The sequence below is a fragment of the Nicotiana tabacum genome, chromosome 22 (genome assembly GCF_000715075.1).
Source record: "Nicotiana tabacum cultivar K326 chromosome 22, ASM71507v2, whole genome shotgun sequence".
Classification (NCBI taxonomy): domain Eukaryota; kingdom Viridiplantae; phylum Streptophyta; class Magnoliopsida; order Solanales; family Solanaceae; genus Nicotiana; species Nicotiana tabacum.
This window is the reverse complement of record NC_134101.1, coordinates 84937348-84956158: the sequence shown is the minus strand read 5'-3', so window position 1 is coordinate 84956158 and position 18811 is coordinate 84937348. Positions and strand designations below refer to the sequence as shown.

At 35.9% G+C, this 18811-nt stretch overlaps 1 long non-coding RNA gene and 1 pseudogene across 1 annotated transcript; both read right to left on the bottom strand.

The window, feature by feature from the left end:
- LOC107826906 (UDP-arabinopyranose mutase 1-like) overlaps positions 1–11406 on the bottom strand; it is a 33017-nt pseudogene extending 21611 nt beyond the window's left edge.
- A 706-nt stretch (positions 11407–12112) lies between these two features.
- Positions 12113–13581, bottom strand: LOC107826907 (uncharacterized). The gene is made up of 2 exons (XR_001657379.2): positions 13096–13581; positions 12113–12355 (listed from the first exon to the last, which is right to left on the bottom strand). It is a non-coding gene; the product is annotated as an uncharacterized LOC107826907 (long non-coding RNA).
- Between the last annotated feature and the right edge of the window lie 5230 nt (positions 13582–18811).

The window sequence follows — 18811 nt, the reverse complement described above, 5'->3', positions numbered from 1 at the left end:
CGTGCCCATCGTATTTCTCAAACTTTGCGGTCTTGAAACCCGCTGGCAGGTGCACGTGAGGGAACATGCACAGGTTAGCGTAAGAGACGCTCTTTTGTCCGCTCAATCCTTGCATATTCTTCAAACTTTGTTCAAGGCTTCTCATTCTTTTGGCAATCTCATTTTGTTTTGCAATCCTGGGGCTCTGATCCTGCCTGGGCGCAAGCTCGCACTGAGGCGGTAGAGGATTAGTGCTGGTAGCGAATCTAGTTGGTTCCATTGAGAACGATGGTGCTTGGAATGTAAACGAGGATGAGTCAAAGCTTGGCTTGTATGTGGTAGGCTGTGCCGTAATCGGGCAAGGCGATGCAGTAAAGATGTTCATGCTTGCATCGGTGGCTGACATTCGGGGATGAGGGTCAGAAGGCGATCCAGCAGAGAAGGCTGAGGTGGCTGGGTACCCGAATGGGGTAGCAGGATAATTTATGGGAACATTTGAAGTCCCACTTGACCTGGAGAATAATTCAGGGAATCCGGGGATGACACTTGGCGGCTCTTTCCCATTATTCCAATCGTCCAGCATTTCCAGCATGCGGAGCCGTAGGATTCTATTTTCCTCCGCAGTTGCGGATTCAGGTGTGAGGACGGCTGAGATCGAGCTTTCCTCGGAAACCGGGGTTGTTTGCAACGGAATTTCTGAAGACATTTCCACACTTCCTTTTGACCTGGTGAAGTAAGTGTGAGTACTGCTTCTGGCCCTAACAACAGGCAGTTGAACACTTCCCCTCGACCTTGTGAAGTATGAGTGCGAGGCCAGACTTTCACCAAACCAACCGTCTTTTCAAAAACCCTGGATATACTCAACGACAAGCGCACAGTTAATTTGTAGCAAATAACAGATAGTTAATCTCACGTTAGGCATGATGCACCTATACAGTTAAGTGGACTACTATATGTTTGCTACGAGAGCATGCGTCGTTCCGGTATTTCCCTCTTATTAGTTTTTTTTTCTTTCCTTTTTTATTTTTATTTTTTATTTTGCAGTAAAAGAAGTGCGACCGGATCCGATGAGGATTGCCTACGTATCACGATGCCTACGTGAATCAGATCATTACGTAGTTCGAAGCTAAAAAATAAAGAAGCAAGTGCTCATAGGACTCAAAAGATTTGTCTATTCTTTGTTTAAACGAAAAAAAGAAAATTTGTTTGGTTGATTTTTTTTTCATTTGTTTCACCTTTTCTACGGAAGAAAGAACGTATGTGATGTTGCCTCTTAAATTTTGAAAGAGGGACTTTTAAGAAAATGATGCGGAATTATGAGTTTTATTTATTTACAAAAGCACTTCTAAAGAAAAATCATAATATTTGAAATTCAATTTTTCAAATATATATATTTTTTGGACATTTTACAAAAAGAGACTAGAAAGCAAAGAGTATTATTTTTTGATTTTTGTTGCTGCTTATTTCATTTTTTCATATGAAAGACTTCAGAAAGAAGAAGACTATTTATTATTATTTTTTATTATTTTTATTTTATTTGATTTTAAAGAAAACTTCTATATTTTTTATTTATTCTTTTTTTTTAAAGAAAAATATATCTTTTTTTTTGGATTTTAAAAATTGGGGCCGGAACCGATGAGGTTTGCCTACGTATCTCACATCCGGTGAGAATCAGACCCGCGTAGTTCGGTCATATAGGAAAAAATCGAATAAACCTAGAAATCAGGAATGCGTATTTTTATATTTTTTTTTTGAAAAGAAATAAAGATTAAAAGAAACTATTTATTTTTTTATATTATTTTTTTTTTGGAAAAATTTGGACTATTAATCTGAATTCATAAAAGGGGTACTACGAAAGAAACAACACATTTTTTTTTATGATTTTTTTTTTACTTTTAAAATAAATAACCCCTTTTTTTTGAAAGTGATAAAAGAAAAATTTTATATATTTTTTTAATAACTCTCAATAAACAAGACAGTTTTGTTTTTTTTTTAGAAAAATTCCGGCGAGGTTTTGACACTACTTGGACATTGGTTTTATTTTCCAAAAATAAGTAATTATCTCCCCTACGCTGCTATTTTCCCTTTTTTTTAGGAACCGGTCGACATGCGGAACCGAAGCAAATAAATGCACAACACAGATAGGAATGCAGCATGATGGTCTTTTCCATTTCTGGTTGCCTGTCCTAGACGGACCCAACCCCTGTGTTGAGTCCCCTAAGTCAAATGCAATATGATGCAAATAAGCGTTCCTACTAGGGATCCGGCATGAAGTTTCGTTATACTAGGTTTAAACCTTGGTATATGTTCTAGACTGTGTACCCGAGCGGACAACTCGAGTCGAGGAGGGGGCTACGTACCGGGGACCCGCGAGATCGTCCGGCTTTGTAACTTGTCCGACCTCATTCTTATTTCAGGTATTGACACTAACAGAATAGGGAGTCTCGACCAGCGAGCTTCTCCCCGGAGGTAAGAAAAGAAGGGTTTCGGCACAGTTTATATACAGTTCAGATAATATCAAAGCGGTAAAAGACAACATTTAGCACGTTATGCAAAACATGTAATAAAGATCAGATAATAAAGCCAAATATAACAATTATTCTAAGCTCGAATTCTTGAACCCTGAACCAGTGGTTCTGGGTTCGTTCCCCAGCAGAGTCGCCAGAGCTGTCACACCTCCTTTTTGCGCGCCCCGCCCCGAAGGGTTAAATGCGCGGGTGGAGTTTTTCCAATTTAAGTGACAATATTCGAAATGGGATTATTTAATTCAGAGTCGCCACTTGGGAAAAGTTTGGCTTTTGGTGTCCCAAGTCACCGGTTTATCTTGAATCCCAAATCGAGGAAATTTTCGACTTTTCCAAATGAAGTCTGCGAACCAGAAATTCTAAGTAAGGAATTCTGTTGACCCGAGGGAAGGTGTTAGGCATCCTCGAATCCCGTGGTTCTAGCACGGTCGCTTAAATTGTTATAATGGCTAAATATCTGTTTTAAATACATGTTGTGACTTATGTGCTTTTTATTAGATTTATACCGCTTTTATTATTATCATTTATTTTTATAGAATTGCAACGTCGTGAAAATGCACGTCGAACCACGTCACAATCAATGCACCCGTGATCGTCGACACATTCGGACTTCGTTGAGATTCGGATTTGGGTCACATCAATGTGCACCCGAATTTAAGAATATGATTTAATTAAGCCGTGCCTGAAAAGTCTAGCGCGTTATTATTTTTGAGAAAAGGCCATGAGATTCACTAAATGGCCTAGCCCGAATTCTAAATATTATGATTAGTTGTTGAGGGCCCCGCAATTTGCATTTTTTATTAGGCGAGGCTTGTCTCATTATTTTTAGAAGGGTATCCTACAGTGACACATTTCTATTATTTTATTTCCAGAGATAGAAGAAAGAAAAATGTATGATAATTGAAATATATACTTTGGCCTAAACCAAACTCCTATCAGTTTCTGATTAATTACTTTTAAAGTAAAAGACGTCATGCCTTAGGAAAAATGCCCTGGTCGAACAAAAGATCACATATGAGATAGATGAAATGCAATACTTAATCCGAACATTTCTTAATTTGAACTTAACTGAACTTATTTGGACTAGATTAAAGGATTTAGTTACTGGATATTGTTACTAATGGGACTTTGAGCGTGACCCTATGTACTGCCTAACAGAACCAAAAAAAAAGATTAAATGAAACATAAACAGCATTGTATAAGATTGGAGTATACATACCCCGTATTAACAAACAACTACCAAACTAAAACACAAAGGGGCTAAACCCAGTCAAGTACCAGTACATGCTTTCAAACTATTGAATTATGAACTAATCAAAATTTTTTACAGACCCGTTAGTGTACCATGAATATCACAACAAATACTTGAACTTCTTCAACCCTTTTCATTTCATGCTTTCGAATTGTTTCAGTTACATCAATACGGGATTCGAAATGTGTACCTGGAAGGCTGAAATGCAAAGAAGAAGAGGAGAATAACAGGGAAAATCAGCAGCAACAGGAATCAGAGTAACAGCAGCAGCAACAAATGAAACGATTGGGGTAGAATCTAGATCCCAGCTAGACCAAATCTCAGAATAGACCAACAAACGAACAACAGACCCAGTTGGATTTAGAAGGAATCAGTGTTGGACAACATATCAAGACCAGTGAAATCAAAACAGCAACTAAGAATGCAATTTCTAGTTTTTGTCTGTCTGTGCTATCAAACAGAGTTCTTCCCAACTTTTCTGTTTGTGTGTGTATATCTATCTCTCCATGTGTATTCCAGCTCTCTCTTTCAAAGAATTCCTCACAGTCTATCTATTTTCCTTTTCCCTTCTCCTTCTGTCCTCCTTTTGTGTGTGTGCGTGTGTATGTCTATCTCTCAATCCTGTATATCTCCTTCCCTTCAGATGGTATCCCCTTTCTTTCTCTTCTATTGTCTCAGTCTAATTCTATATATGACTATCTCTAATCCCTCTGTATATCTCTGTCTATCAGCTCTACCCTATGTGTCCCCCGGTCCTCCTCTTATAAGCCTTCACCTTCCCCTTTTAACAGCCTGTTTAGAGTATATCAAACACCCCTCCCATGTGCCCTTTTCTTTTCAGTTCCACTTTAGCTAATTAAATATAAAACCCCATCATTCTCCTGGCAGCTTTAAACTTTCCCATTTTATTAACCAAAAGCAAATATGGGCAGTAGAATATATCTGACAGCATATGCTGTCAAACCATTTTTTTAAAATCAAAAGCCTTTTATGCAGGAAAACAGGCTGTGCACAATGCACATGCTGTACACAAGTGCACATGTCATCAACTCAGATTTCAGTTACAGACCAAAGCCTTAGGTTTCTGAAATCATATTAACGACTATAATTAACAGGACTTGGTTCTTAATTGATTCAGGCAAATGTTCAACAGAAGCAACTCGATTTGTTATTGTTCGGACAGTTGAAACTAATTGACGACACATGTCGACTCGACTATATTAGCATTAACATACACAATCGTAGCCAAAAATCAGACATTTAAACAGTATCACATAAGGGGTTCATTTTGCAATGTCAAACAGAAAGGCCCTAAGAACTAAATGAATGACCAGTTACGGATTCAATTGAACATACATTTATACACACGCATTATGAAGAAAGAAACTGACTGAATACAGAGGTCCGGCCAAGGTGGACAATAGTAGTTCAAAAAGACAAAACAAAAAGTTTGGCCATGCGGACAGGCCTTTAACAACACACAAACATACGAACTGAAATAAAGAAAAGAAAATTAACTCACCTTAAAGTTTTTTAAGGAACAAATCAGAAAAATCCACTAGCGTTTGGACGGACCTTCTTTAAGGTTGAATGGACTTTTAAACGAAGTGTTTCTCGGATGAGAAACACCTCGATTAAGGTCCATTAGGCCTTAATCTCTTCAGTTTGAACAAAGCACGGAACATGCACAGGGAAAACTAGAGTTCAAAAACTTAGATCTGGGATTCGTGTTTCCCTGGTTAGATTCGGACCAAACCAAGTATGGTTTGGTCACGAGGGGGGTCTGGGGAGTGTCTGGTATGATTTCAAGGCAGATCGGTGTAGATTAGGTTCCGACTCGAATCTTCAAATGAAGATTCGAGAAGGTGGGATAGGATTCGAGGCGTGTGGTTGGTAGATTTGGGTTCAGGACGTCAAGGGGGTTCTATGGTGTTAAGGGGAAGGTCACCGGCGTTCATGCCGCCGGTTTTCATGGTGGGGGATACTAGGGCGGCTCTAGGGTTTGGGGGTTGTGGTGAGGACGACGAAGGCTGGGGTTTGGATAGGGGGGGCAGGGTAGTGTTAGGAGTTTATATAGTTAGTGAGCAAATGGATCCTGGCCGTTGGATGAGATGAGATGAAGGGCCAGGATCCTTTGGCTATCAGGGAACGACGTCGTTTCAAGGGTAAAGGGTTAGGGTCGGTCCGGGTGAGATGGGTCGGGTTTGTTGATGGGTTATAGGGAATTGATCTTGGCCGTTGATCAATTTGAGATCAACGGCCCAGATCAACCTGTACCAAAACGACGTCGTTTGGATTCTCTGGGCATCAGGTGGTGTTGGACCGGGCAGGCCTAGATTTTGGGCTGGGTTTGTTGGGCCAATTTTAACAAATTGGCCCAAGTCCGGAAGGGGTCTTTTCTTTTCTTTTCTTTTTTTTCTTTCTCTTTTGTTATAAAAATACAAAACTAAGTAAAATCAAATTAAAATAAACGCCTAATACAATTATTTGCACACACATTAAAATGATTCAAAACAGGTAAAAATTAAACAAAATAAAATCACGGGCAAAGATGCCTGTTCATGCTTTTCTATTTAACAACCATGTTACGGTTCAGATCATGCATGACACGTACATTTTTTGTATTTTGTTTTAATAAAGTAAAAATGGGCCAAAGTCATAAACAATTAACGAAGTGCCATGTAAAAATCTCAAAATTGTACAACGGGATCAATTGTTGTTATTTTTTATTTCTTTTGGAGCGATTGTCTCGTGAAACAAAAATCACGTGCTCACAACTATTTCCTAGGCATTGAGGTTACTGTTTTCCCTGATGGTGTTCTTTTAAATCAAAAGAAATTTGTTTCTGATATGCTAAAAGAGTTTGATTGTTTGGGGGTCACTTCTGTTTCTAGTCCTCTAGAACTCACCCCAAAGCTAAAGGCTACTGAAGGTGAGGTTTTGTCATCTCCTGAGAAGTATAGGAGACTTATTGGCAAGCTACTCTTTTTAACTCACACTCGACCTGACATATGCTTTGGGGTTCAACATTTGAGCCAATTCTTGCACACTCCCAGGATACCTCATATGGTTGCTGCTCTCCACTTGCTCTGCTATCTTAAAGGCACACTTGTTTTTGGTTTATTTTACTCTAACAATCTTGATTTCTCTGTGAAGGCTTATAATGATAGTGATTGGGCTGCTTGCCCCTACACTCGCAAATCTGTCTCGGGCTATTGTTTATTCTTGGGCGACAGTCTTGTTTGCTAGAAATCCAAAAAGTAGCATGTGGTTTCTCTCTCATCCGCTGAAGTTGAGTATCGAGCTATTCGACATGTGGTGGCTAAATTAGTTTGGTTGTCCCGCTTGTTACATGATCTGATAGTCCCTGTTTCTTTTCTTGTTTTTGTCCTATGTGATAACATGGCAGCTCTTTATATTGCGAAAACCCCGGTGTTCCATGAGCGTACAAAACATATTGAAGTGGATTGTCACTTCATCAGAAACAAATTGGTTGAGGGGTTCCTCCAGTTGTCCCATGTTCCTACCTCCAATCAACTTGCTGATGTCTTCACTAAACCACTGCATGGGGTCCTCCATCATACCTTTCTAGGCAGGTTGAAAGCGGTTTCCCCCTCCAACTTGAAGGGGGTGTTGGGCCTCCAAAGCCACACACTTAAGTTAGCCCATTCTTTATTTATTTGGTAAATAGACAGTTTTATAGAGATAGCCATTTTTTGTATTGTATTAGAAGTAGTCAGATGTAATAGCTTAGTTCAATACATTATGCTAGTTTTGTAAACATTATAGACCGGGTCTAAGTGAAGTATAAATAGTCAAAGGCCCAACTGTATTGGGTTGGCCGACCATTTTCCCATCTCTCACTGCCTCGTTCATATCTTTCTCTCTAATAAGGAGGATCTAGAATCCCTAATCTCCATTGACGATCCTTTTGATTGAGCTGATGTTTTCTGCATTAACAGAGGTGGCGATGTATTTAATAAAATTAAGAAAATTTTACCTCCTATAGAAAAGGTATACACCCTATTTATTATAAATCAAAACCATTTTAAAATATTATTTTCTATAGATACCTTTTATATTTTATAACAAAATAAGTATTTATGGTATATACTACCATTGAAACATGAAATACGCTATTTATGTTTTTTCTCTCTCTTAGACAACTGGGCATACCTATTTTTAAGGTGATTATCGTTACTGTATTCATGAATACATGGCCCGAATATATGTGAATACATGCGCATACAGCTGGACTGCCTTGATTTTAGGCACTTTTTTATCGTTGTATTCATGAATACAGTAGCGCGAATACATGTGAATACATGCGCATGCAGCTGGACTGCCCTGATTTTAGGCATTTTTTGTTGTTGTATTCATGGCGCAAATACATGTGAATACATGCACGTGCAACTGGACCATTTTAGGCACTTTTTAATTATTGATGTATTCATGAATACACCAGTGTGAATACATGTGAATACATGCGCGTACAGCTGGACTCCCTTGATTTTAGGCGCTTTTTGCTGTTACTGTATTAATGAATACATGGCGCGAATACATGCGCGTACAGCTGGACTACCCTGATATTTTAGGCGTTTTTGCTGCTGTATTCATGAATACAACAACGCAAATACAACAAATACACTACCGTAATAATTGAATAGTAGCTATAGGAAGTAATTATGTATATGATAGCTATAGGAAGTTAATAGCCACTAAGCAATAGTGGTTTCTGAAAATTCTTCTAAAATTAATGGAAAAAGACGGAATTTTCACCTCTTATAGCAAAGGTTAACACCTTATTTATTTTAATAAATACCATTTAAAAAATTATATTCTATATATACCTTTTAATGTTTATAGAAAATATCTAATTTTGGTTACCTCCTACCCTAAGCCACTAAATACGCTATTCAGTTACACTATTTTCTTTCTCTCTCTACTTTGATACATGTCATTCTCTTCCCCCATTCCCTGAAAACACGATGCTCAATCTCAAAATTCCTCTCACCCACATCACCTAACATTAGAATTTCTCCAATTCCATCGGAGCATGCATATATGCTACCACGTCAAATATGTTGACATCTGGTTTCGACAATTTGGACAGATATCACTAGGAGCCTTGGTGTCAATCAAAAGCTTCATGCTCAATTTTATTTCTTCAGAATTAGTCACCATTTTAATTAACTGTTGCAAGTCTTACATTAGTAAAGCTATAGCTATGCTAATATTGGAGAAAGAAGAGTCCTTATTCTGCCACCATTGCTCAACAACGTCATCTTCTCGAGGTTCATCTTTTGGAGAAAGAAGAGTCCTAATATTGGATAAACTCGAGGTTCTCAACTTCCGTCATCTTCAATATAAGATTCAAGCTTTAACAGTTCTTATTCTGCCACCATTGCTCGACGACAGATTCGCCGGAAATTAGGGTTTGTTCTTGAACAAAGACGGCGGAGTTTGGGGCTGAGCAACTTGAATTTTCTGTTAATATATTTCAATGTATCTCGCTGTATTTTCATGTATTTCATTATATTCATTGTCTTTTTTTCATTGTGTTTCAATGTATCTCGTTGTATTCCATGTATTTCATTGTATTCACTATCTCATTGTATTCCATGAATGTATTCATATATTTTTTAATTAATATAATTTATGTATTCAAATGTATTATATAATTTCTCTGAAGATTGCTATGTTTTTGGGGTATTTTTCGGTTGAGAATCTTTTTTATAATTGGAAATACAAAATTTGTGTGTTATAATTGAGTTTGTTGAGTTATATTAGGAGTCTATTATGTTAATTGATTCATTTTCTATTTAAAAATAATGTATTCCCCTGTTTCACGTCGTGAATACAGTCGAGTACAATAATATGTCCCGCTGTAATTCCATGTTTCACGCCATGAATATAGTCGAATACACTCGAATACAACAACTGATTAGCTGGACTTTCCTGATTCACACCTATTTTTGCTATTGTATTCATGAATACAGTAGCTTAAATACATCTAATACATTTTATAACAACAGAAAATATATCTATAATCCGTAATATAGCAAATGATATATATAAATAGTTAATTACACTAAAAGATAGTGTTTTATGAAAATTTCTCAAGAAAGACAAACCTTGCGGCACCAACCAGCCCACATATCATCGTAACGTCCAATGGGCTGGCCATCTCCCATGAGTCCAAAGTACATAGCAGGCGCAATAAGGTCACGGTCGAATGCAAGATTCATACCACATTGGGAAGAGAGTACCCTTTGGGATTGTCAACACCATATCAACATACCTGTTCAACAGATATTCCCCACAAAGTTAAAAAAAATTAGAAAACTTTCTAGTATGTGTGACCCTAAAGTATAATGGAGGGTAAAAATAATATATTTCGAAAATAGTAATGCAGTATTTTCGACCCGCTCTCCCAATTTTACATGATTGTTAACGTCAAGACAAATGGTAAATTACATGTTATGAAAACATTAAACTACACCGGTAGTATAAAAAGGAATTGAAGAATTACCCCACTTGTGGAATTATTGTTGTTGTATAATATAAATATAACCGTGTATAAATATCACACGTGTGGAAAAAGTAAATATATAGTAAATTTGTACTGTTAGTGCACATAACGTAAATTCTAAAAGAAAAAACAAACCTAGTGTTCCTCTCAAGAGGCTTGACAAGTTGTGTAGGTGCATCATAATCAGGGATGTTGAGCCATAGGCCATGGGACACCCTCACGAAGGCTAAAAGGGTATCCTCTCACAAAATCAGCTCCATCTCTGAATGGATCGTACAGTGTGTTGAAGAAATAGGGAGTTGATGGGCACAGAAGGTTCTTTATGTGCTGTTCCAATGCGTTGATATCTTTTCCACTTGGATCCTTTGCTACCTACACAAGTACTGACTTTTTTGAGAAATTTTCGCATGTGTGTATGTATGTGAATACATTTTATCTAATAGATCTACATAAATTGGACATAATGTAAAATAAGTTTAAGTTCTATGTATCATCGATGCAAATAATATTTACACAATCAAGTCACTTAGAAGGCAATTAATTACAAGTAAATATTTATAATAAGCATTAACTCGTAACCTGGTAAAATATGGTAACTTTAAACTATATGAATATTGTAAGAATATTTTACACCATAGTATATAACTTGAATCCATGCATATATGTCAACTTGACACATGAAGTAAAGCCTTACAACCTCTACGACTCCAAACTTAAACTCGCATACAAAAAAAAATCTTGTGTATACCACCGGCATGCATGCATTATATATAAACATTACCGAAAGATAGAATAAACTTACAAAGCAATCATCGTCAATAGTGTAGATATATTTCTTCTTGGAGATCATATAACCAAAGCAACGACAAGCAGTCTTTGAAGGAAATGCAAGAAGCCTTTGGACCCAAGATCCTGTTTATATCATTGCGATTGTAGAGTTCATAATCAAAGCCATCAGGGACCGTAATTGTCTTTGAGGGATCACCATCTTGAACAATAATGAGATGATATGGTTGAAAAAATGGTCTCCACATTTCTAAAAAATCCAAGCTCCTAATTGTGGGTATTACAATGTCTAGCTCATCTCTCAAGGGAGGAGAAACTGAGGCCATGATAATAAAAAGAAAAAATGGAATTTTTTCGTCAAGCTTTATGAGTGTTTTAGCTTTGGGAAAGAGTGAAATATTAATGGAGTGAGAGAGATAAAGAAGAAGTTCTTTTATATACAAGAAAAAAGATGTTGTGTGGAGTGGAGAGGTGTCAAAAGGCAGGGCAGGGTATTATACGGTAGGGACTTGTTCAAAAAAAGGACGTTGCCCCAATCTTTGTGTTAGTGACATCAGATAAAATTGGAAAAATATAAAGAAATTAATGTGACTTCTAAATATGTATAACATGCACAAATCCAGAAATTGAGTCATTCCATGTGTTGTCACGAGTCTTTTGTTGATCTTCTAATTTGAACATTTTGCCTTTTGAAAATAGTTAATACTCCCTCAATTTAAATTTATAGGGCACATTCTAAAAACCTTGACGCTATTTTATGTTTATACAATTTTCATAACTCTCAAGAACTTAAACTCCTTAGATATTTATAGGAGTAATCAAACTTTGATGTGATTTTTGCTTTCTTTTCGGACATCACTTTTATATTCTCTTTCATCATCACTAATATATTATTTTATTCTATAAATGTTTAATTAACTTATGTGTTAAGTCAAACACCTCATATAAGAGACCTATATATATACTAGATGATCTTTGGCCGTGCTTAGCACGGACCCAACATGATTCATGATTTTCTAGTTAACTAATGTCTCGTAGTAGATGAAAGCCTTTGAGATTGTTTCATTGTCACTGTATAATAGCATCATATACAACAAGGTTTGTATCCTATGTACCATCGCCGTAGTTAAAATAATACATGGACTTGAGAATTTGAAAACTAAATATATCTTCTCAAGTTGATGCAAGTCTGTTTCTGTCCTTGTGAAACCATCCATGTGAAATCTCAATTACTTGTGATGCAATGAAAAGAGTTGCATTTTTCTCCCATGACAGCATAACCTGCAAATACAAATTATAAGATTTCAAAACCAGTCAGACACTAAATTATAAAAATGAAATTTATTTGCTTGGGAAAATATGGAAGACAAAGTAAAAGTACAAGGATCCAGTTTGAAATATAGCTTAGAGTTAAACTACAGTCATGCATGTTGAACAAATCAGAATAACATGTCACCTATTTATACATTTTAATAGCTCAGTCATCTTATATTTGTAGCCCAATTTTTTTTTTCCTGTATATACTAATCAAACTGTTCTTACTATATTAAAAGACCAAAGTGTTATGCAGTCTAAAATCAAACATCAGTTTGAAAGAAAGAGAATTGTCATGGCAAAATTCTCCTTGTGGCATTAAGAATCAAAAGTGCACATGGTCGAGAAAAAGTATTGCATGTTTGACGTAAGAAACAAATCAAATTACCTGTTAATTATTCATCTCTTTCATCACTGCACATGATAAAATCAATTTAAATGCCAAAAATCACTTTTATCTAATATATTGAAGCCATAGACACGAAAGGTGAGAAGTTCAGAGATATAGTCAAGCCTCTCTTCGATAAGTTTATAATGAGCACAAACATGTATCATCGTCATAATCAAAATCAAGAAGTTTGATCTCAAAATGCTAAACTATCTACAATTTACATTAAGGATAACAATATCAACTGTGAAAAAAAAACTATTGGAAAAGAATTGTCAATTCAACCAAGAGTTTAGATCAGATCAGAAACATAATTTACCTCTAATTAACTATTAAATTGAAGCGCTGCCATGGCATGAATCAATAATCTCTGAGAAAAATAGAATCAAATGTTTACATGCTCGTTAAGAAAGATGCCCGTGACACGTAGAGCACACGTGTTTGCTATTTGAGGTGGGAGAGTCCCAATGAATTTTTTCAAGTCAATTTAAGTGTACACATAGATGATGCAAAAAGTACAAATTGAAAAAGCTGTATTCGTCCCTTTCCTTCTCATTTATATAAAGTAGTAATATATTAGATAAGTGAGTATCTAAAATAAAAAAAAATGAGAACTGTTATAAATATATTATATTATGGATGTTCATTTAAGTACTCCGTTGTAAATAAGCTTCCTGAAGAAGCTTATCCATATGGGACTCCACCGTAAATATGTTATCTATTTAGTACTATATTGGAAATAAGCTTCCTGAAGAAGCTTATCACTTCGGTACCCGGTTATGGATAAACATTATCCCCAGTAGAAGTTTATCCATATCGGGTATAATAAGCTTATCTTTTCAGTACCCAGTTATGGATAAACATTACCCCGGTAGAAGATTATCCATACCGGGTATAATAAGCTTATCCATTCAGTTGTAGCAGCTTACACAGCAGCTTGTAGCAGCTTACACAACAGCTTGTAGTAGCAGCTTACACATCAGCTTATAGTAGCTTACACTGCCGCTTGTAGTAGCAGCTTACACAGCAGCTTATAATAGCAGCTTACAGAGCAGCTTCCTTTCTTCTATAAATAGAAGAGATTTCAGTTCATTATGTACATCAGTTTGAGTTCGAATAATATATCAGTTTCTCTATATACTTGTCTTTACTTTACAGTCTTTGTTTTATAACACGTTATCAGCACGAAGCTCTACCATCTCGAGCAAATATTTTGAAAGTATCTGAGGTAAGAACTTTCTTTTCCTAAATAATGTCAAATCTTTCTAAACTTGAATTTGTAGCCCTGGATATATCGGGCAAAAGCTACATGTCTTGGGTGCTTGATGCTGAAATTCATCTTGATGCGATGGGTCTGGCAGACACCATCAAGGATAAAAATCAGGCATCAAACCAAGACCGTGCCAAAGCAATGATATTCCTACGCCATCACCTTGATGAGGGCCTAAAAATAGAATATTTCACTATTAAAGATCCAGTCATACTGTGGAATAATTTGAAAGATAGATATGACCACCTGAAGATGGTCGTTCTTCCACAGGCACGTTATGATTGGACTCATCTAAGGCTACAAGATTTTAAATCTATCAGTGAGTATAATTCTGCTATGTTCAGAATTATTTCCCAATTAAAATTATGTGGTGATAATATTACTGATCATGATATGTTAGAGAAAACTTTCACCACTTTTCATGCCTCGAATATGCTCCTGCAGCAGCAATATCGAGAGATGGGATTTAAAAAGTATTCTGAACTTATCTCACATCTTCTTATAGCAGAGCAACATAATGGGCTATTAATGAAAAATCATGAAAGTCGACCTATTGGTTCTTGTCCATTCCCTGAAGTGAATGAGACGAACTTCCACCAAGCTAAACGTGGAAGAGGTCGTGGCCCCAGTCGTGGTCATGGTCGTGGTCGAGGAAGAAACCCCAATCATGGTAATAATAATGCACCAAAGAAGCCTCCTCACCACCAGCAGTGGAAAAGGAAGGAACAAAAGCATGAAGTGGTGCAAGCGCCAAATGTAGAAAATGCATGCTATAGATGTGGAGGAAAAGGGCACTGGTCACATACTTGTCGTACGCCAAAGCACCTGGTTGAGCTTTATCAAGTCTCCCTGAAGAATACAGAGAAAAATGTTGAAGCAAATTTTATTTCTGAAGATAATTTAGACTTCATGCATTTGGATGTAGCTGATTACTTTGCACTCCCAGAAGGAGAAACAAGTCATGTAATCGGTGGTGAATCTGTAGAAATGTAAATATTTTAATTTTTGTTATTTGTAATAGATAGTATGGTTATGTAATTGTTGTACATAAAGAAAAATTATGATTTGATAATGATGTTTACTATAATATATCTTATTTATGTCATTTTAAAGAATATGGATAATATTATTAGATCAACTTAAACTCTAGCAAAGTTTGCAAGAAATATACAACCACCAGGAGTAGTTATATTTCATATATCTCATTGTAATTATATTTTGTTAACCACCAGAAGTGGTATATGTCTATGATCACCAGAAGTGATAATTTAGGCTTTCTATAGTTACAATTGAAGATAAGCTACATAAATATTCTCTATATTAAATGCACGCCTCGATTTGCTCCTGAAGTAGTAAATATTTTAAAAGAGGTTGAGGCATCACAATTTGATGTGATTAATGCGCATTCAGATAATTATGTTCGATTTCCTGAAGGATGAGAACTTTTGATAACATTAATTCATTCCCTGAAGTGAATGTGACAATACTAATAAGTCGGGTAAATATGAACGCGCTCTTGATGTGAATACATTACAATTCACCTCCAGAAGAGTTAATATAATTGAGAGAATATATACTCAATATTTCGTATTTTAAATTTGCTCCTGAAGAAGTAACACAGTTGAAATTGCCTCCTGAAGTGGAAAAATATTATGAAGAAGAGTTTTCGTTTGCTTAAACAATTGTTTTACATTGTTTATTTGATTGTGATTTTCTCTCATGACACCAGCAGTGTCTGAGCAATATTTGATAGTACAAAATGTATCAATAACTCCTGAAGAGCTAAATGTTTGCCTAAAGAATACATGACACCAGTAGTGCCAGATAAATATTAGATTGTGGATAATAAATTAAGGCTCTCGAAGAGCTTATATACAAATATGTCATTCATATTATATGATTATGGTCAAAACATATGTTGTAGTAAACCTGAAGTTTACTAATACAAATGTCTATCATATTGAGACTACAAATGATTGGAAGATTGATAATCTTCATGTTTCCACAATCATAGGGGGTAAAATAATATGTATGTGAGAAGTTACCTACCTTATTCTTTAATTTGTACTATATCATGTATCACAGTAAACCAAAAGTTTACTAAAGCAAAAGTTTATGCCATAGTAAACCAGAAGTTTACTAAGAGATAGCACATGACATGATAAACTTGAAGTTTTCATTTGCCATTTTTAAATGAGCTATTTGAGAATTCAGATAAGCATATACTAAAGAACTAGAAGATTCTTCAGGAATTCTCATGTGTTGCTTGTTCTCATAATGAATTGATTATACCAGCTAAAGTTGGGACTAAGACCCCTGATTCTGAAATATATAAAAGGTGAATATGGGCCCGTTCACCTATCATGTGAACCACTTATAGGTGCATATATGAGATGGTTACATGTGTAATTATTTTCAACCTGCAGTTTGGCATTTGGAATTGCTTTTCTCGATTAAGAGCATAATTTTCAGATTATGAAATCAAGACAGTTCATCTTGATAATGCTGGTTTATATCCAAGCTGGTTTAGCATTGAATACCTCCTATTAATGTCTAAACCATTGCTTATGAGAACAAAGCTTCATGTGTTGGTCTAAGATTTTCTAAATTGCATATAGCAGCATTTGTATGCATCAGATCAACAATATATGATAAATCCTCCCTTCAATTGGTTTAGGATCAGAAACCAAATATTTTTACTATCTTTTGTTGTGTGGTATATGATTAATTTCTCTACCATAATACACAAAGATATGTTTCCCAAAGATGATTGGGGATATATGTTAGTTTTTCTAACATTTGGGGGATGGAATAAGCAGTTGAAAAATATGCTATATGAATCGAATTATCATGATCCTCACTTAGAAGATAATTCAAGTCGAATGTCAGAAGCATTTGCTGATCTAAAATTAAATATCATATTTCAGCTGCAAATGCTCCTATTAAAATTAAAGTCCCTGAAGGATAGAGTTTACTGTACGCATGAAGCGTGGTAGACCAATCGGTTCCAAAGGTAACAATCCTTGAAAAATAGTAGGAGCTAATGATCAAAATGATCATAATGAGGAGGAAATATGCTCTAGAAGAGCCCACGACATAACATTTCATGAAACTCCCGGAAAAGTTCAGGTACCTGAAAATAAAGAAAGTGATGAGATCTCCACAAGTTATGTCGCTTCGGAACTGACACAAAATGATCGTCGACGATACATTTAATACAATATAGTGCACAATATTGTAAACGATTGTGAGGATCGGACTAGCAGTCCAGACACTTGAAGATGTCGTACCATTTAGATACAAGTCTTAACCTATATGACTTATTTGGCTAAATCTATATGAAGATCCTTGAAGGATTGAAAATGCCCGAAGCATATAATTCAAAGTCTTGATAAATGTACTCGATCAAATTATAAAGATCTTTGTACAGTTTAAAGCAATCTGGGCACATGTAGTATAATCGCCTTAGTGAATATTTGCTGAAAGAAGGTTACATAAATGATGTTATTTGTCCATGTATTTTTATAAAGAAAATGGCATCAGAATTGGTTATACTTGTTGTTTATGTTGATGACATAAATCTTGTTGGAACTCCAGAAGAGCTCTAAAAGGCAATTGAATATCTTAAGAAAGAATTTGAGATGAAAGATCTTGGAAAGACGAAACTTTGTCTTGGTCTACAAATTGAACATTTAGCAGACGAGATCTTTATCCATCAATCTGCCTATACAGAAAGGGTCTTAAAACGCTTTTACATGGACAAAGCGCACCCATTGAGTACACCAATGGTTGTTCGATCACTTGAAGTGAATAAGGATTTGTTCCGACCTCCAGAAGAGGACGAGGAACTTCTTGGTCCCGAAGTACCCTATCTCAGTGCAATTGGTGCACTAATGTATCTTGCTAATACTACAAGGCCTGACATAGCATTTTCTGTTAATTTACTAGCAAGATATAGTTCTTCTCCTACACGGAGACATTGGAACGGGATTAAGCATATATTGCGATATTTAAAGGGAACTCTTGATATGGGTTTGTTTTATGCTAACAAAGATAGTGCATACCTTGTTGGTTATGCAGATGCAGGTTATTTATCTGATCCCCATAAAGCTCGATCTCAAACCGACTACGTATTTACATATGGAGGTACTATCATATCATGGCGCTCCACAAAGCAATCTATTGTTGCTACTTCTTCAAATCACGCTGAGATAATAGCTATTCATGAAGCAAGTAGGGAATGCGTATGGTTGAGATCAATAATTCATTTTATTCGAGAAAAATGTGGTTTGGAATGTGAGAAAAGACCCACAATTTTATACGAAGACAATGCTGCATGCATAGCTCAATTGAAGGGAGGATTTATAAAAGGAGATAGAACGAAGCACATTTCACCAAAATTATTCTACACACACGATCTTCAGAAAAGTGGTGACATTGATGTGCAACAAATCCGTTCAAGTGATAATCCAGCAGATTTATTCACTAAATCTTTGCCAACTTCAACTTTTGAGAAGATGGTATACAAGATTGGAATGCGGAGACTCAAATATTTGAAACAAGGTTTTCATCAAGGGGAGTAAAATACGCGATGCACTCTTTTTTCCTTACTAAGGTTTTTTCCCATGAGGTTTTCCTTATAAGGTTTTTAATGAGGCACCTAACAATGCGTATTACTAAATATGTGTACTCTTTTTCCTTCACTATAATTTTTTTCCCACGTGATTTTTCCTAGTGAGGTTTTAATGAGACACATTATCTTTTA